General features: G+C 41.9%; 1 long non-coding RNA gene across 2 annotated transcripts; it reads left to right on the top strand.

Moving 5' to 3' along the window:
• On the top strand, positions 1–16,723 carry LOC127577356 (uncharacterized). 2 transcript variants are annotated; one of them, XR_007957357.1, is made up of 4 exons: positions 1–408; positions 508–643; positions 10,605–10,714; positions 14,244–16,723. It is a non-coding gene; the product is annotated as an uncharacterized LOC127577356 (long non-coding RNA). The 2 variants fall into 2 exon arrangements; XR_007957356.1 differs by lacking the exon at positions 1–408 and having other exon boundaries at positions 427–643.
• Positions 16,724–19,565: the final 2,842 nt, after the last annotated feature.

Genomic DNA, 19,565 nt, shown 5'->3' with positions numbered 1-19,565 from the left:
TGGCACATTCACAGGGGAGGAGACTTAGTTACATCTTCATTTTGCTATCGCTCTGCGCCCACAGCGAGGGCAGAGATTGCTGCAGCCGGTCTGAGTATCTGTCCAGGAGTCACAGGAAGGATGACCAATGCACACCTCTGCTGCTCCTCACTCTCGAAACGTAGCCACGACACCCTCTTACCTCCCGGTTTACACAGATATTCCGCTCTGCTGCCGCTCCCCACAACGTTAGAACGTATAAACATTTAAATTTACAAGTCGTGTGTCACCACACCACTAATGCTGCAATCAATAGGCATGAGTCCAACTTGATTCCGGGTGGGGAAAGGCGGCGCGAGCAAGTTTACACCCCAGAAAACTTGGGCGAGGGGAGGAGACGGGACAGACACACCTTCATGAAAAACCTGGGTAAACATCACCTCACGCTGCATAGCAACGTTCAGCAAATCATGCTCCATTCGCCATGTGCTGCCGATCTGGTGACCCTTTTGTGCTTTTTGTTTAAAGGAATGGTGACTTTTAATGCGGGCCGCTGCTGGGGGACTGTAGTTGGGACGCCTTTGGCCAGCATAGAAGACCTTGCCTCTGCGTAGGAAGTCGAGAGTGTGGTAGCAGCGCTGGGAAGACGCGGGTCCACGGGGAGGTAAAGTACAAGTACGGGCTCCAGGCGCCCACCCTTTGACCAAGTGGTTGCCGCCTCCACTCTGAATGTCCCATTACTGGAACAAGGTTGAACATCTCATTTAATAATGTGCCTCTGAAGAGCGTTCCCTAAAATGTCCTAGAATGACTTCCAGAAATGCCCCTTGGTTATTTTGAGGAAACTAAACTTTTATTTCTAACACAAAAACATTAGTAATTGTCAGGCAGATCTTGGAAAGAACTCAGAGTGGTGTACCCTGTTTTCACTCTCAGCATTGTTTGACAGCACATTTACAGCTTTTAATTCCTCGCGTGCTTATATAAATACGTGTATTCAATCAGTTGTGTGTGCGCGCAGGCTTTTTGCTGTTCCTTGATGTAACCTGTTGGCCGGGACGGGAGTGGAGGTGGGTGGGTGCTGCGCGGGAGGTATGCAGTGTGGAGTTATATCCAGTGGACCCGGGAACAGGGAGGGCTCATTTCACCCCTGCTCCGATCCCTGGACAAGCTACAGTATGCAGAATACCACAGAGGTTGCACCCAGCTGCAGGTAGGGCTTTGTATGTTCGGTTGTGATTTTTTTTTTGCCTAGGGATTTTAATAAGGTTTGAAAAGGCGTGACGTGAGCTGAGAGAACATGTACTGTATGATTTTTTTAAAAAAAAACTCTGCTGCATTATTGGATGCTGAAACATTACATGATAAAGGATTGAAACAATCTCAGCCCTAACTCAATTCGTTAAGAACCACTGTGTGTGTGTGTGTGTGTGTGTGTGTGTGTGTGTGTGTGTGTGTGTCACAGTGAAAAATACTTGTCTCCACGAGTTTGCATGTTGTGCTTTGCTGGGTAACACGTTGTATTCCCTTTTGTGATTTTTCAGCCAAATTTCCTTGAACCACAACTTATCCACGATAAAGCCAATCCTGCCTTAGAAAGAACAATGACTTACATTTGCAATGCGTGTTTCGTACATTGAAACATCTCAAGGCGCTTGACAGAACCACTGTTTAAATTTGGCAGCGGTACACGTTGGGATTGCCAAAACCTGGGTCAAAACGGTAACATTTTAAGGTGCGGCTTGGAGAGAGGATAACGTGTAGGGAGGAAATTCCAGAGCTCTGAACCTTATCAGCTGATGCAACACTACGGATGACAGAGCAAGGAGGTGTCGAAGTTTCAGAAACTTCAGGGCTTAAGGCGAAAGAGTGGGGAGAACACGCACGAGATACTGTAGGTCGGGCAGTATCTGTGGAGGGGGGTGGGGCGGAGACCACTAAAGATGCTTAAAAACAAGGATCCTTAAAATCGAGGTAAGGCCTCTCTGGATGCCAACGTGGGTTAGCAAGCAAAGAGGTGAAGGGTGAACAGGATGTGGCCCAAGTTCGGAGCAGGGAAACGGGGGAAGATAGCTCGTCTTTATTTTGTGGCTTTTGTAAAGCGTGCCACAGTGCTTTACGGGTGGTGAGAGGATGCTGAGAGAGGCACGGGGGAAGTGAGGGTTAGGAAGAGAGTTTCAGTTGGAGATGTGGGTGGGGAAACAAGATTCCAAGTAATATTTGCAGCACCAAAGGGTATTTCATAAATTGATCATTTATATTTGTTGGCACTTAACCAGCTAAAACTTATTTTCATAATTACCAAATAACTTGTATGAATTGGTATGCAATATGTGAACTGCTAATACCTGTGGTTTGAATGCTGACCGGGCTGCTGAGGTGAATGCACTTTTGGCATATATATTTGAGGTGAATTCACTTCATAAATCTCCTTAGCCTAATTCCTACCTGCCATGGCAGATCACAGGTCAAACCATTCTCAGAATCCATTGGTAATCTCACTGTTCCTTGGTTAGAAGTCGCTGAGGCATTGTTTCCCAGTTTTTTTTTATTTCTTCCTCCGTCCTTCTCGTCTCTTTCTGATGTGCAGTTCTACAAGTCACTTTTATTTGTCTCTGAGACTAGGCAGCAAGTGTCAGCAGATTTTTCAGCCCTAACGAGCATTAGAGCAATGCCTCATCTCACTGCCACCCAGTGTTCACATAACACCTGTTACACTTTCTGGCAGGAATTAAGACTTAAAAGTGGGAACATTGTTCGCCCTCACTGGGGCATGGTTACTCAAGCAATGCACACAAAATGCTGGAGGAACTCAGCAGGTCAGGCAGCATCTATGGAGGGAAATGAACAGTCGACGTTTCAGGCCGAGACCCTTCCTATATCTGCAGTCTCTTGTGTCCGTGTGCCAGGGTTAGTCAAGCCAACCATAAGACCCTAACACTTATTGGTAATGTCCTTTTATTACATGCATTTTCTCCAACAGGGGTTGGTGGAGAGCAAGTGTGACTTGTATTAGTCCTGCTTCTATCTGGCACAATCCTCTTTAGAAAATTTAAATTATACTTATGTTTTCTGTCTGCACGATTCTAAACAGAACTGCTAACATTGTCAATAGCATTACTTCTTTTCTCAAAATTTAAGCTGCTCTTTTGAAACCTAGTGGCAGCATGTTTGAAAAAAACAGGACGTCAGTGCCACCATGGCAGTTGGACAATTTTAAATTCAACTTAAATAAATATTTTATTTAAGCAAAAAAAAACAATCCATGTGGTGGTAACCATGACACTATCGGATTGGCATTAAAAATCCATTTGGTTTGTTAACATCTTCAAGGGAATGAACTTTGCCTTCCTTGCCTGGTCTGACCTTTATGTGACTCCAAGCCCACCGACATGGTTGACTCTCAAGTGAATCCTCAGTTCAGGGGAAATTAAGGATGGACAAAAGTGCTGATACGTCAATGACCTCCACATCCATGCATGAAGACAAAAAGAAATGCAACTAATTCACTTGTGATTACATGAAGTGACTGCAGCTTTAATTGTGGAGCTCATTGTTGCATATACAGTCAGTAGATCACAGTCAAAGTCAAGTTTATTGTCATATGGACATGTCCTACTTGCAGCAGCATCACAGGCACATAGCATTGGAGACACAACATCCATAAGAAAAACATAAGTTAAACATAAATTGTACAAGAAAGAACACAACTAGAACAAAACAAAACAATGTGCATTGTAGTGCAAAGTGGTCATAGTGTTGCTATGCTGAGGTAGTGATTAGGGTTGTACCAGTTGGTTGAAGGGAAGTAGCTGTTCTTGAACTTGGTGGTGTGGGACTTGGGGGTTTCTGTACCTCCTGCCCGATGGTCACTGCGAGAAGATGGCATGGTCTGGATGGTGGGGACCTTTGATGATAGATGTTGCCTTCTCGAGGCAGTGCCTCATCTAAGATGAGAATTTAGCAAATAGAAATAATGAAAACCTACTGAAAAAGAATGTTGTGAAAACTTTCAAAGTTGAATGCAGTTTCAGAGTCAAACACAACCCTGTTTTCTGTTTGATTCACCTTTTTTTGTTTGGCTTCTACAAGGCATCTGAAAGCTTGCAAGGATGGTTAATTCGCAAATGGAAATATTACATTCTTGGAAGTGCCATCTTATTCAGTTTAGGGTTAAGGCACATTATTAACTTAGGGTAAAACTCAGTGCCTCACTTGACTTGCGAGTATTTGATGCAAAAACTGAAGATTTAAAAACAAAACAACAAAAAAATGTTCCATTGCCATTAATTACTCTGCTAAGCACAGAAATTAAGTTCCAGCTAAACACCTTGGAGGAGGCCATAGAGTACAGAACACTGCACCAAAGTTGATTCATTGCTTAGCATGTATATAATGTGGAGTTAAATCGTCAAGGGGATGTAGCTGTGATCAGCCAGCAATTAACGGGAGACAAAATCAAATCCATGTACAGTGCAGAGCTACACGTTGGATGTCAGTGTGATTATACACAGGAAAAGCTGGAAATGCTCATCAGGTTGGGCAGGATCCATGAAGAGGGAAACAAAGTCGATGACTTTTTTCCAGAACTACTGAAAAGCCATTGTTCTAAAACATTAACTCTCTCTGTCCACAGATGCTGGCCTCCTGAATATTTAAAGTTTCTGGAATCTGCAGTTTTGCTTTTCAATATAATTCACCAGTGCATCACATCACACAATCACTAACTTCTGTTTTGCTTGGTCTACTCTAGTACTACTGGTCAATCTTCCAGTCTCCTTGCCAGAAGCATACCTATGTTATAGAAGTAAATGAATGCAGTTTCTTGTGTGAAACCTAGTGCCAATGTGCAAAGGAATACGAAATATAATATCTTAATGGTTCAACAGGAGACCATTTGGCCCAACAAGTCCATGTTGGCCTCCTGTAGAACAAGGCCTTCAGTGGCTTTCACCTGCTGTTTCCCAATAGTGCTGTAAATTATTTTTCAAGAAATGCCTATCCAGAGTCCTGATTGTAGCCATTCTCTGCATGACAAAAGTTTTCTTCACATCCTCCTGCATAATTTTCTGTATCAGTTTAAATCTATTACTTAAGTCTATCACTTTAAATCGTCCTTGAATCATCTGGTATTAAAACCATCCATGGCAACGTTAAGCTACAGCACATGTAATTGAAGAACAATACTGTCAGAAATATGAATGAATAAAATCCTTAAGAAAACTGCAAATAGCTTTAATTTCAGAGTGGTTTTCAGGGTTAAAATCATCCCATTTTTATTTTTATTGATTTGCCTCTGCAACAGGGTTTCAGTTCCTTGAGTGTGGTGTTTCCATTTGGTGACTGACCTGAAACATTGACTCTATTCTCTCTCCACAGTGCTGCCTTTCCAGCTAAACATTCCATGTGCTTTCTGTTCTTATTTCAGCACTGGCAACATTTTGTAGATGGACACACATTTACATTCACTTATTTTGTGCTGTTTCCAGTGAAGCTGTCAGCTGAATCAGAAGGCCAATGTCCATAGAACCATAGAACAATACAGCACAATACAGACCCTTCAGCCCACAATGTTGTGCCGACCTTTAAACCTCACCTAAAAACTATCTAACCCCTTCCTCCCACATATTCCCCTATTTTAAATTCCTCCATATGCTTATCTAACAATCTCTTGAACTTGACCAATGTACCTGCCTCCACCACCACCCCAGGCAGCGCATTCCATGCCCCAACCACTCTCTAGGTAAAAAACCTCCCTCTGATATCTCCCTTGAACTTCCCACCCATTACTTTAAAGCCATGCCCTCTTGTATTGAGCATTGGTGCCCTGGGAAAGAGGCGCTGGCTGTCTACTCTATCTATTCCTCTTAATATTTTGTATACGTCTATCATGTCTCCCCTCATCCTCCTCCTCTCCAAAGAATAAAGCCCTAGCTCCCTTAGTCTCTCCTCATAATCCATACTCTCCAAACCAGGCAGCATCCTGGTAAATCTCCTCTGCACCCTCTCCAACGCTTCCACATCCAATATCAGCATGTGACATCATTAATCCACATGAAACTGAGGGTTGGAGATGGTGCTCTTCTGAGTTAATTTCAATCCCAGTTTTAGTTACTTGGATGTAAGGGAACAAGTTGTACATCTTTGTGTTTTATGCAGCAGTGACACTTTTTCCAGAACACAGCTGCTGATGGCATGTAGTGACAGATTGCAAAATTACTGAGCTCTTTCACAATCTACTGCAAGATAAGTAATGACTGAAAAGCACAAAAACTCAGGTGAAGTTTGCTCAAACAAATAATTAACTACAAGCAACTTTTAATCATCAAATAAATGAGAAACTCTAGTGCTTGTTTCAGTTTTCTGATCAGTTAATGCTGGGCAAAGGTGGATGTAAAAAGAACTCCTCCTGTACAAATCAAACATTTTTTATTATATTCTTAGGGATTGATCTCATTGCCATATACAAGAGAAAAACAGCTGTAGTGTTCATATGAACTGGGATTAGAGGTTGGAACAGTGAATGCCACAGTCAGATATATAGGTATATCCTGGTTTCACACTATAAATCTTTATTTTTACATTTGTAATGCAAATCATCTGTGGAAATTTGCCTCCATGCAATTCCAATTTTTCACTGATAGTGGTATACAAATGGTCTGTAAGAGCAATTTCATTGTTATGATCTCCAATTTGAGTACATAAAAATGTGTAAGAAAAAAAAGACAATTGTCAGGAAGTTCTCAGAGATATCAGGTATTTAATGTAATTTTCTGTTGCTTCATGGCATTGCCGGTAACTAAGATTACTCAGCCGGGTAAACTCTCAGGTCACAGGCAAAACAGCAATAAAGCAGAAGATTGTATGGTGCATGGATTTGATTGTAGGAAAGACACAGGAGGAAGTGGAACACGTGGTTTGAGTTTCCTGAAGATTTGTTCTGCAGGCGATGTGTGAGTTCCACTGAATACCAGATTAGATAGTGAGCCAAAATAATGTCAATAACTGAAAAAGCATCAAGGGCAGATCTTCTAAAGGCAAGTAATGGCTGTGTCAGTAATAAGGCACATATAGGTGGTGCTCACAGTGGTGTTTTGTACCTCCATGGTGAATGGACCACAGTGGTTTGATATAAACTGGTAAATTCCTGCAAATATATTGTAGGTTACAGCCTCAAAATCTCTTCCATATATATGTAAGTGTTTAAATTTTAATGCTTATACCAGACAATTAACAGAGAATAGTTGTTTGAAAGATGAAAGCAGCTTTTATCATGTCATGTGCTCTTTCCTTGTACTAATACAGGGAGTCTGGTTTGTGTGTCCAGACAGAGGAAGCCGATTCTGTCTCACGGAATGAATAGAATTGTTTATAATAATTGACATCCCAGTGAATGTTGTCTGGAGTTGAACAATCCTGGTTCAATTATGATTAGCTGATTGAGACTATCTTTAAAAATGTGTAGCCGAGCTAAGGTTATGAACTTTAACAGAATTCAAGATCCATTTCTTCCTTTTACTTTTCCCCTAATATTTTCTCCTCTTCTGGGAGTACTGACTCATTCATGGGTTGTTTATCATTTATGTACACAAATGCCAAGCTTTCTAGTGCATTGTTCAGGTACCCATTCTTCATATTTGAATATAGGTGAGTAAGTGTTGGCAAGCCTTTAGACTATGACTAGAGCTCAGAATTGAGTCTGATCCCACCTTTATTGAAACGCACACACAACAGCCATCCATCAGAAAGTGGTAATTAGAGGGTGTGCTGGCGGTCTTGCCATTTCCCAACCTAGGTGTACTCTGGTCAACCACAACTATTCCAAATGCAAAGATCAGCAAACTGGATCGAACCAGAGAAGAGTGGTACTGGTCTTGTATAAATCAGTACTGCAGCAGCCAGTGCAATTACTTACAGAGGCCTTTAGCAGGGCAAACCCAGCTCTTCTTGTTAAAAAAATTCCAGCAATCTCCACCTTTGATGTTAATGAATCAATGTAGATCGCTACCCACATTAGTAAACTCTCAATGTGTTGTTTAAATGTCCAACTTTGTCATGACTTATGTCTGTTTAGACTAGTAGGTTGTAAAAGTTGCTGGCACAAGTATATTTTACCTTATTAGGTCACAGTGACACTGACTTTATTACTGGATTTGGCTAGCACAGCATTGGAACCAATTTCTCATCCCAAGTATTTTTCCTGAAAACATTGGATTGGAACTTTAAGTTCTGTCATCCATGTTCCTGTTTAAACATTCTGCATGGCAGTGCTTCAATCATTCCAGAGTGTAAAGCTATTTAAAGTTTTGGTACAATAGAAAGATCTTGTTCACATATAAACTCACTACAGACAACACCAATTTACATTTATATAGCAGTTAGGCTAAAAACATCTACAAAACTCTCTATTAAGGAGAATGCCACAGCAGGAAGGACAAAATTAATGGGCTTCAGATTCAGCCATGACATCCTCACCACCTGGTTAAAATGTAGCTTTAAGTCCCACTCTCTCCCTCAACATCTCCATCTTTGCACCAACAAAACCCCTGTTCAAAACCCACATCTTCTGCCAATAATAAAAAAAAGGAAGACAAAGTTAAATGGTTCCAGGCACAAGGGACTTCCCTGCAGGGTTGATCTAGAGAAGCTGTGGTTTCTTACAGCAAGATGACTGGGAGATTTGATAAGAGGTATAGAAATCAGTGACAGGTTTAGGTGGGAGAATGGAGGGAAGCTGTGGTCATTAGCAGTTTGTTCAAGGCTGACTGGACACAGATTAACAGTGAAGGTCAAATGTTCATTTGGGAGGAGGGAGGGGAATGGGAGGAAATACATTTAGACTGATTCTAATATAAACTCACTGCCTTTGAAGCTGGTGAAAACAAATAACCAGGACTTTCTTTCAAAAAGGAATTGGGTAGACACTTGACGGGAGTAATTTGTAGTGCTGCAGGGGAATGGGGCTACAAAGGCCATTGTAATCAATAGAGGTCTCCCTGCACCAGGTCTAACCTAGCACAGATTCTTCGAGCAGAGCACAGTCAGGAAATCGATAGCAAATGGCTGTCAACAAGTTCAGGACATTCGAGTATGTACCAATTGTAATCACCACCTGTAGCAGCCATTTCCAAAGACCCCTCTGTCCATTTCATCATTCAAGATGCTCCTAAAAACCTGCCCCCATTGCCAACTCTCTAAATGCCAGTCCTAATATCTTCTTACGTGGCTTAATATGAAATGTTGTTTAATAACGTTCCTCTGAAAGACGTTTTACTAGATTAAAGGTGCTATCTATAAGCACAAGTTGTTGCTGTTGCACTTGCAATGGTGACCAAAGTAGCAACTAATGCTGAGGTAAAGGAGCCAGAGAGGGGATGTATTTTAAGGGAGGTCTTTGTGTAGTGAGTCACTACAACTTGGAGCATATTGCTTGATGAGACTAATGGAAACAGAGGCAATAGTTCAGAGTTATGGGGAAAAGAAAGGTCTTTAGGACCAGCACAGGCACAATGGGACAAGTTACCTCCTCTCTGTTATGTCATTCTTTGCTGATGTGTCAGTTAGTATTCTGCAGTGATGGCTGGATTCAAATCGGTTTATTTCACCCAACTTGTTCCTCCTGTTCTGAGCTCAGCATGATTGGGCAAGACCCCACTGTACAAGCTGAATGGTTGGAAGATGATGAGTAGATATATCTCCTTTGTTTCCAGGCCTAAATCTGATCCAAAAAAAAAACAGGAATTCAGGGAGTCAGGCAGCCTTTGTGGAGGGAAATGGACAGTTGACGTTCCAGAGTCCAGTTGAAGGGTCTCGACCAGCTGAGTTCCTCCAGCATCTTGGCTTTTGCTCCAGATTCCAATATCTGCAGTCTCTTGTGTCTCCAAATCTGTTCAAGTATCGTGTTCTATGTTCTTGAGAAATGAATTCAGGTATTGCTGGAGAATTGATATTGTAAAGCAAGAGAATAAGCTAATGGAATCTCATTGGATTCAAAAGGTAAATAGGGATAAAGCTCTTTTATGAGGATCAAAGTAAAGATGTTCTTTCTGCATGTATTGTTTGGCAGATTTCTCACCATAACCTGTTGCTAATTTATACCAACCATCCTGCAGGAAAAAAAAGTATATAAACACCACAGGAGTTGAACAGCTGTTGCCAAACGCTGAGTGCTACACCTCAGTACTTCTCAGATTCAATTAGGAATATCCCCTCTGTGTTAATTTTAACTGATTCATAAACCCAATGAGAAATATGTACTGGACTGTGGTTGGGTGAAATGCTTATGAGAAGCAGCTGTTCAAAGCATCTGACACACGGGGGTCTTGCATCAGCCAGAATTCCTGGCAAGTCATCTCTGTGTCTCTTGTAAAGGTGGGTTGAATTTGGTTCATAGTGTTCACTTCATAAAGATAATCTGAGGAAATTTACTTTGATCGGTTAATATCCAACAGACAGAAAAGTTAAGACAATATGGAAGCAGTTCATTCCCTGTTTGAGTTGAAAGGCTGGGGCCTGGTTAGTTAGCCTTAATCCTTTCATCACCACTCTGAATAGGACTGATTTTAATTAAAACCAGGGAGTGCTTCCAGGAATAACAACTGTTGATAATTGTCTTTCTGAAACAGGAAATCAATGTTGACTTGTTGACCAGGATCTGGGACATCGTCGTTTAGCTTCACTCTTGGCACTGCACCAGAGGATGAAACTATGGGTCTGGGACAGTCGTGCCTGGGTGGTAAGATTCACCCCCCTCCTCCAACCTTAACAAAAAAAGCAACTACTTATCTGTAGACACAAGAGACCGGCAGATGCTGGAAATCAAGAGCAACTCATGCTGGAGGGCACTGGAGGAACTCAGTGGGTCAGGCAGCATCTATGGAGGGGCTGAGGTTGGCGTGGGTGAGGGGATTGGTGAAGTTGAGATGGTTGGTCTCCTGTGGGCAGTTAGAGATGAAAAGACCCAGAGACGGCAGAAGGCCATAGGGGCATGTCCAAGAGGAGGAAGAGGAGGGCTTGAATCGAGGGAGAAGGTCATCATTGGGGGGCGGTGGGGAATCCTTGCCAAAGAAGTTGGCACGGAGGCGATGGAAGAAGAGCTCTGTGTTATGGCGGGCACTGAACTCGTTGAGGTGCAGGCACAAGAGAAAGAAGGTCCTGCCCCTGCTGAGGATAGGGTGTTTGGACTCAGAGAGGGGGAGGTCAGAGGGGATGGTGAAGATACATCAGGGGTTCTCCATAGCTGCTGCCTGACCCACGGATTTCCTCCAGTGTCTGTGTGTTGCAACTGCTTATCTGTTTCTGCTTATGAGAAGCTTGTGTCTTTTGTCTGGGACCAGCAACGGCTTATCTCAGTCACAGCAATTTGCACACTCATTCTGATTCTGAGTTTGCATTATTTTGCTTGCCTGATTCTTAATTCCAATACTTTCCATTTGACAGAGGCTTTCTTGATGAAATTTAAATATTCAAGCATTTTTTCCACACCTATGCCTGAACCAGTGCCAAGCCTTACCTTGGTATCCTTACTGAAGTTCTGGTTTCCAGCATTGGGTTGAGATTAGGTTCAAGAGATCTTCTGTAAGAATATGTGAAATGGAAGCAATAGTAAGGTCTTTCGTCTGCATGGCCTTTCAATAAGACCAAGGCTGATCCCCACATCCCTTGATTGTCTTGTATATCTAAAAATCTCTCCATTTGTCGAATATTCTTGGCATCTTGGATCAAGATGGATCACAGCCCATCCCAACACAAAATGACCTGTTTACTCCTAATTTCTGCTCTCTGCCTATTAACCACATCCCAGTCCATGCCGGTGTATTACCCCAAATCCTGTATTTTGTTTAATGACCCTTTTGTGTGATGCCTCATTGAGGATCCAAATGTATCTGGTCAACCAGTTCACCTTTGTGATCTCAGGAAACAGATTTGTTGAACATGATTTTCCTTTCATAAATCCAGGTTGGCTATATCTATTTTCTAAGTGCATAGATACCATTTCTTTAACAATGCATATTGCCTATGACTGATTTCAGGCTAATGGTTCTGTAGTTCCCTGTTTTAGAACGTAGAACAGTACAGCGCTGGACAGGCCATTCAGCCTATGATGTTGTGCTGATCTGTTTTCTCTCTCCCTCTTTTGTTAAATGGTGGGATTACATTTGCTTTCCAAATAAAGCTTACTTTTTTTTTAAAACTCATTACAAGTCTTTTCCTTTGATCTAAACCTTACTTCTCTTGCTAACCATAGCTGGACTGTTCTTATTTTTTCTATCATAAAGAGAGATGTATGTAAATTATATATATGTTATTTAAATCTTAGCTATTACTTATTTCCTTTCATACCTTTCATTGTATTTTTCCAATCCATCATAGCTAACTGATGCCTTGTGTTCTTTATAGTTAGTGTTAATGACATTTAAGACCCTGGTTTCAGATTGAGCTAAATTACTTAAAAAAAAATTCTATCGTATTATAATTACTATTCTCTTAAGGCCCCTTAACTTAAGATCATCAATTTACCCTTTCTCAATACACAATGCTAGATCTAAAAGAGTCTTTTTCCTTGTTGGTTCCTCAACATTTGGTATTAGTTTTGATAAACTATTTCTCATACATTCCATGAATTTCTGTTCCACACTTCTAGTAATAAATTGGTTTGCCCCATCCACATGTGAAGTCTGCCATGATTATCATAGAAAGTACAGCACAACACAGACCCTTTGGCCCACAATGTTGTGCCGACCTTTAAACTTCGCCTAAAAACTATCTAACCCCTTCCTCCCACGTATCCCTCTATTGTAAATTCCTCCACATGCTTATCTAGCAATCTCTCGAATCTGACCAAAGTACCTGCCTCCACCACCACCCCAGGTAGCACATTCCATGCTCCAACCACTCTCTGGGTAAAAAAAAACCTCCCTTTTGATATCTCCCTTGAACTTCCCACCCATTACTTTAAAGCCATGCCCTCTTGTATTGAGCATTGGTGCCCTGGGAAAGAGGTGCTGGCTGTCCACTCTATTCCTCTTAATATTTTGTACACCTCTATAATGTCTCCTCTCATCCTCCTTCTCTCCAAAGAGTAAAGCCCTAGCTCCCTTAGTCTTTCTTCATAATGCATACTCTCTAAACCAGGCAACATCGTAGTAAATCTCCTCTGTACCCTTTGCAACGCTTCCACATCCTTCCTATAATGAGGCGACCAGAACTGGACGCAGTACTCCAAGTATTATTGAGTAATACTTCTTACATGCACCCCTTAATCCTGATTTAAGGCTCTGTAGACAACTCCCATGATGTTTTCTGCCCCTTTCTGTTTCTTAGCTCCACCCAAACTGACTCTCCGCCTTCGTTAGCTGAGCTAATATCCTTCCTCTCCACTCCTTTATCCCACTCTCCGTGTTCGGCTCCCACCAGCTGCGGCTGTTTCGGTGCTGCCCTGGTGGATTGTTCACAGACATAGAGGAGTGCGATGACCTTGAGGCTGCCCAGCATGTAGGCTGGGAGATCTCCCAGCTGGATCAGTACTGAGTTTAACCTATTCTTAGCACAGCAGATCTTCTTCAGTGACTGGGAGAGATCACCACCTGGGTGAAAGATATCTTTTAATTTTTTTTAAGTTACTGTCAATAATATTGGTTTTTTTTAGTGTATGGGTGTGCTTTTTAGCTCTGTGAATGTAATTTTCAAAAATTAAACAATGTTTTCACTATTTTACACATTTCACGTGTTCCTGAGCATTTGTGGACACCGAAGACGCTTGTATTCAATTGCCCTGATCACACTGTGGTGGGGGCCTGGGAGTGGAGACAGTGAGCCTGGAGGCAGAGCCTGACGAGCTGTCGGAGCTGTTACGTGAGTGCAGCTCGCTGTCCGCACTGGGCCGGGGCAAGGTGAAAGGAGTGAGCTCCCTGTGGGAGGCCACGCTAGGATAGAGCAGCCTGGCACAGGGACAGGCAGCCAGTGATATTGTCTATCTTTTTGTTTGGAGTAGTACCCCATTAACTGCTAAATTTGTCATTCTACCTTCTGCTCATCTCAGCGCTTGGAAACCAAAAAGGGAATGGCATCAGAATGTGGCTCAAAAATTTCACTGGCATGTTGGAAAAATTCCTAATGTTCATTGGTTCTTCATGGTTGAAACATGTCAAACAGGAAATGATTTTCAATGCACACAATATGTTCTGGTACAGCTGTCAGTCCCTTTGTACTCTGAAGAAATCAGTTTTATTAGAAATGATATGTGTTTCTTCCTCTCTCTCTAGGTTGCAGATTATGTTTACAAGGCGAATGTGCCGACGGCAACAGTTCAGCAGAGACTCGCCTCCAAGTCCCTGATATCATAGTAACGCCTCCGACACCCACCGTTCTCTCAACAGCCGGGGCCTTGAGGCAGGCTGATGGGGACTCTCTGCTAGACGACACTCTCCCGAACAGATGTTAGCTACAAAAAAAAAATATATTTATGCAAAAGCCGAAGCACCGAGATCACATCAAGAATGCTTCTTGTTTGTAGAAGCGTTAAGAACAGATTGCACAGTCACCATCTGCCTCATTTCACTTTGTGTTTGAATGATAGACTATACACAGATTTATCCATTGATCTGGGATTTTTTTTTAACTTTTTAAAAATGAATTCTAATGACAGCAGCAATATTGAGCCTGGATTTAAAACTTAACCATGTGCAAAAAATACAGACTACTGCCTGTCTGATCTGTGCCTTGCAAGTCGTTCACTTCCTCTTTCTGGTGGGGCCCTGCATACTTCTCCTTCCCACCATCCATCTGCCCAAGTGCAGCACCTTCATAAGTTATTATCTGCAAGCTACAAGTGCAAATTGTTGTTACTGTTATTTAGCAGCTCCGCTTTCTGAAGTATGGCAACGAACTAAAGAGGAATTCTGTTTCAAGCAACACTGAAACCAAACCATCAGTTCACACCTAACTTGTTTTGACCTAGTGCTTGCCTTGAACTTGTGAGAAGACCAAAGACGATTTCAATAATGCAATAAGATTATCAACATGCAAAGATTACTGCAGAACTGCAAAGGAAGGCCAGATGGAGTGCCATTTCATTCTGATACTGTTGATGCCTAAAGGAATTTTTCATGGAGTGGCAGACAGATGGAAGTTTTTAATTCACATTGACAGGCAACAGATGGCAAAAGGTGTAATCTACAAGCACATGATTCCAAAGATGTTTTCCTTAAAAATGTCAGCAACCAAATGGAAAACGGAGTCTCTCAATCCAACCTGCCTCTCCAATTCATCAGAAACTGAAATCCAATCTCATTTGTTTTAAGGCAAATGAGATGCTACACTTTTGAGTTGAAGATGTACGCAGCAACAAACGTGAAGATCTGTTCTCACTCAGCCTGCATTAGAGAATGCCATTGTTAGGGTTGCAAATCTGGCTTTTATATTTCTTGTATTTTTATGATTGGAAACAGTGCACTTTTTGTGTTATTGATAGGTTATCAAAGCTACTGTGCTTGTGAACATATAAAAAATCCATTGATGTTCACTCTTGCATAGTGCCCTAGTTGCTCATTGTATCAACTTAAGTGGCACTGAGCCACACTGGTGGAGAAGGTCCCTGACCTCTTTGGAGATAACAATTGACATCAATGCCCTTTGACTAGGAAAAGGATGGAGATCACCTGGAGGTACTCATTGATGCCCCCTGACTTGTGTTAGAGAGTGGCTATTGGATGAGGATAGGGACTGCCTCACCTAATGCTCAATATGGTCAAGTTGTCCAATGCTAGCTATGGTGTAGGCCCCAGCATGAAGAATATTTAGGTTAGGTGACATTTAACAACATTGCTTATGACACCATAGCTCTGCATCCATCATCCATGGACGTAGACGGCAGAGAGTAAAATGAATGCTATCCATCTGTACCCAACGAGGGTCTCATCTTTATTACGTTAAAATGCAGTTTGTCTCTTTTATATTGGAGTGTATACTTTTGGAAGCAATATCTAGGTAACATCAGAAAAGGACAGAAGATGTAACTGCTTTTGCATCATCAGAGATAATGGGATTTCCTTTTTAAAAACACAGCATTCAAGTGGTTTTACTATGCACGTCAGCAACAGTTACTGCTTCACAATCTGCAGGCGTTCTATAACTCCATGTATTCCAGGTCCTAGGCTGATGTACTCATTGAACTGCAGTAAAATGGTTTGGTTGAACTGGTCAACTCCAGTCTGTCAGCTCTTGAGATGCTGAAAGAAGCCAGCATCAAATCAGTTCACAAACTGGTCCCTTTGCTGACTTGGTGGATTCTTGCAGTGCCTCCTGGAATACTGAGTGGTACAGATCCATGTGGTCCCAATCCTTTCATTTCAAACCAAGTTGAAATGGTGCAACAGTCACAACTGGTGTCAGTTCCTTTAGCCTAGAAAAAGTAAATTTATCCAGATTCTGAGGTAGATCATCCATTGATTTCTGTGGGAAATGTGGGCGCATAGGCTTGGACTTAATCATGATGCCTTCCACCAATAGTTTGGATTCCCATATAAAGCACAGCCTATCATGTAAGGCACCTTTGAATAGACAGTCCACAATGTAACAATAAATAGAGCTAGCACCTTCAGGAGAGATGGGCACCCAACATGATTTTTTTTTAATTTAAATGAAATTCATAATCCTGTGCCATAACTGCAGCTTGAAATGTTATCTTTTTTTAGGGCTTCACATTTAAAAATTATATTTGTAAATGATATAATTAAATGAGTACCTTTTTCAATATTTCTTGTAAGCATTTCTTTTCCTGGTTCTAAGTCTGTTATTGTAACATGCTTGTAGACAGGTTTAACAGATGTGCTGTCTTAACCTGAAGGTTTGTAGAATAATCAATGTGCAGTCTCTGCATCCACTATCAGTGTGCATCAGATCACGGTTCTCCCTGATTCTTGTGAAAATGAACACATTGCATTACAGCCTAAGACCACATAGAAACAGGCGTAGAGTCACCGAGTTGTACTGCATGGAAACAGGCCCTTTGGCCTAAGTTGTCCATGCTGACCAAGTTGCCTACCTGAGCTAGTCCCATGTGTCTGTAATTAATCCATATCCCTCCAAATCTTCTCTATCCATCTACATGTCCTCCAAATGTTGTAATTGTACCAACTTCCACCATGTCCTTTGGCAGCTCATTCCGTTTCCCTGCCACCCTCTGTGTGGGAGAGAAAAACTGCCCTTCACGTCTCCTTTAAATCTTTCCCCTCTTACCTTAGACCTACGCCCTCTAGACTTCCCCACCCTGGGGAAAAAGACTGTGACCATTCTGCTCGTCTATGCCTTTTGTGATATTACAAACCTCTATAAGGTCACTCCTCAGCCTCCTACGCTCCAGGAACAAAAGCCTTTGCCTGTCCAGACTCTTACTATAACTCAAGCCCTCCAGTCCCGGTAACATCCCATGAATCTTTTCTACACCACCTCCATCTTAATGATATCCTTCCAGATTAGGTGACCAGAACTGCACAAGGTGCTCCCAGTGTGGTCTCACCATAGATTGTTGATCCTGTTCCACAAAAAAGGTGCTTGTTCCATTGGCTGTCAAACCAGAATGACTAAAAGGACAAATAAGAAATTGTCCAATAGGGTGCACAAGAATACTTTTCCTTTCAGATAAACCCAATTAAGAGAAACATAAATACAAGATTTCTCTCATCTAATGAATCAATTGGTACTAGTTTCTTATTGTCACATGTACAGAGGTACAGTGAAAAACTTGTCTTGCATACCATTTGTACAGGTCAATTCAAATGGCAGTGGGAATGAAAAACCTTAAGGGCCTATGTTAGGTTCTCGGCCTGTGTTAGGCTGAATGATTTCAGCTGGGGAACGTGTAGAATATTGGTCTCAGTGTGCCTACAGAGGTACAGAATGGGTGGAGTAATCAGCAATAGTTCGAGTTTCTACCCCTACGGCTGTCTCCTGTTGGAAAGCATCCATGGATGGACTTCAGCTGAATGAGACATAATTAATGGTCTCCATGGTTGAACTTCCCATTAACGGTCACCTCCCAGTTCCACAACCAATGTGTGAGGACATGAGCGCTAGGAATCGTAGTCTTCAGGAGGGGCATTCGTAAAGAGGCAAGGAAAGGCATCATAATAAAACTTCCACAAATGGATATCACCGCTGGGTTATGTGACACAAATCACTTACAAGCAAACCTTCCTGTAGTGATCATTGGTAGCAGTGAAATGACATATATTGACAAGTTGGATGAGAAGGTAAATTTATGGATTACACCAAAATCGATGGTACAGGTGACTCCCACATTACGACCATTTGGATTATGGAAATTTGCCCTCAGGATTCACAAATCAGTACACAGATCAAATTCCCAAAAGATTGAGATGCAAAATAAAATTTGCTCTCCTGGAACTTATGTGAAAAAATAGACACAATCTATTTCCTCAACTTGCATTGCTTGACTCATGCACAAATGACAGAAGTTAAACGAGGGCAGAATGTACACATTGAAGGGCAGGGCCCTGTGGAGTGTTGTAGAACAGAGAGACATGGGGTACAAATACATAGTTCTCTGAAAGCAATGACATAGTTAGGGTGGTGAAGAAGATGTATACTCACCAGGAAAGTGAGTACAAGGGTTGGAACGTTATGTTACAGCTGTACAAGGTGTTGCTGAGATCACGCTTGAGTATTGTGTGCAGTTCTGGTTGCCATGCTATTGGAAGGATGTGGTTAAGCTAGAGTGGATGCAAAAAAGATTCACAAGGATGTTGCTGGGACTGTAGGGCTTGAGTTATAAGGAGAGACTGGGATTGTTTTCCCTGGAGCGAATGAACCTTATGGAGGTTTATAAGATCACAAGGGGCATAGATAGGATTGACAGTCTTTTTCCCAGAGTAGGGGAGTCTAAAACTAGAGGGCATAGGTTTAAGGCGAGAGGGGAAAGATTTTCACACAGAGGGCGATGGGTGTATGGAACCACCTGCCAGAGGAAGTGGTGGAGGCAGGTACAATTACAGTGTTTAAACAACATTTGGACAAGTACATGGACAGGAAAAGTTTAGAGGGATACGGGCCAAACACAGGCAAATGGGACTAGTTCTAGTAGGTACCTTGGTTAGCATGGATGAGTTGTCCTGTATAACTATATGACTCCATTTAGCCTAACTGGTTTTTTGTTCAATTTTCAGATCTTGAGAGTATTCTGTGGGAACTTCCTTACATCCTACTTTAGCTATAACTTTGCTGGGAGTACAGCAGGAATTCTGTGCATACAGGTGTAAGGGCTTTTGTTGGCATTGTCAATGGAGTAACCTAAGTGGAGTATTGACAATGCCAACAAAAGCCCTTACACCTGTATGCATTGCCATTCTCTGTACATGGCAGGCAAAGTGAACTGAGTCACACTCATGGGCAGACCATAAGCTCAGTTGCATTTAAAGTACAGCTGCTTAAGATGGTTTTGAAGTCAAACTTTGGCACTCCTTGGGCCAAATTTGTGTGGCATCTGTATATGAAAAAACATAACTTATTTTCTACATATAACTCCCCTAGCATTTCGTTTAACATTGCATACTTAGTGTAGCACAATA

The sequence above is a fragment of the Pristis pectinata genome, chromosome 13 (genome assembly GCF_009764475.1).
Source record: "Pristis pectinata isolate sPriPec2 chromosome 13, sPriPec2.1.pri, whole genome shotgun sequence".
NCBI lineage: Eukaryota > Metazoa > Chordata > Chondrichthyes > Rhinopristiformes > Pristidae > Pristis > Pristis pectinata.
This window is presented reverse-complemented; position numbering and strand designations above follow the sequence as displayed.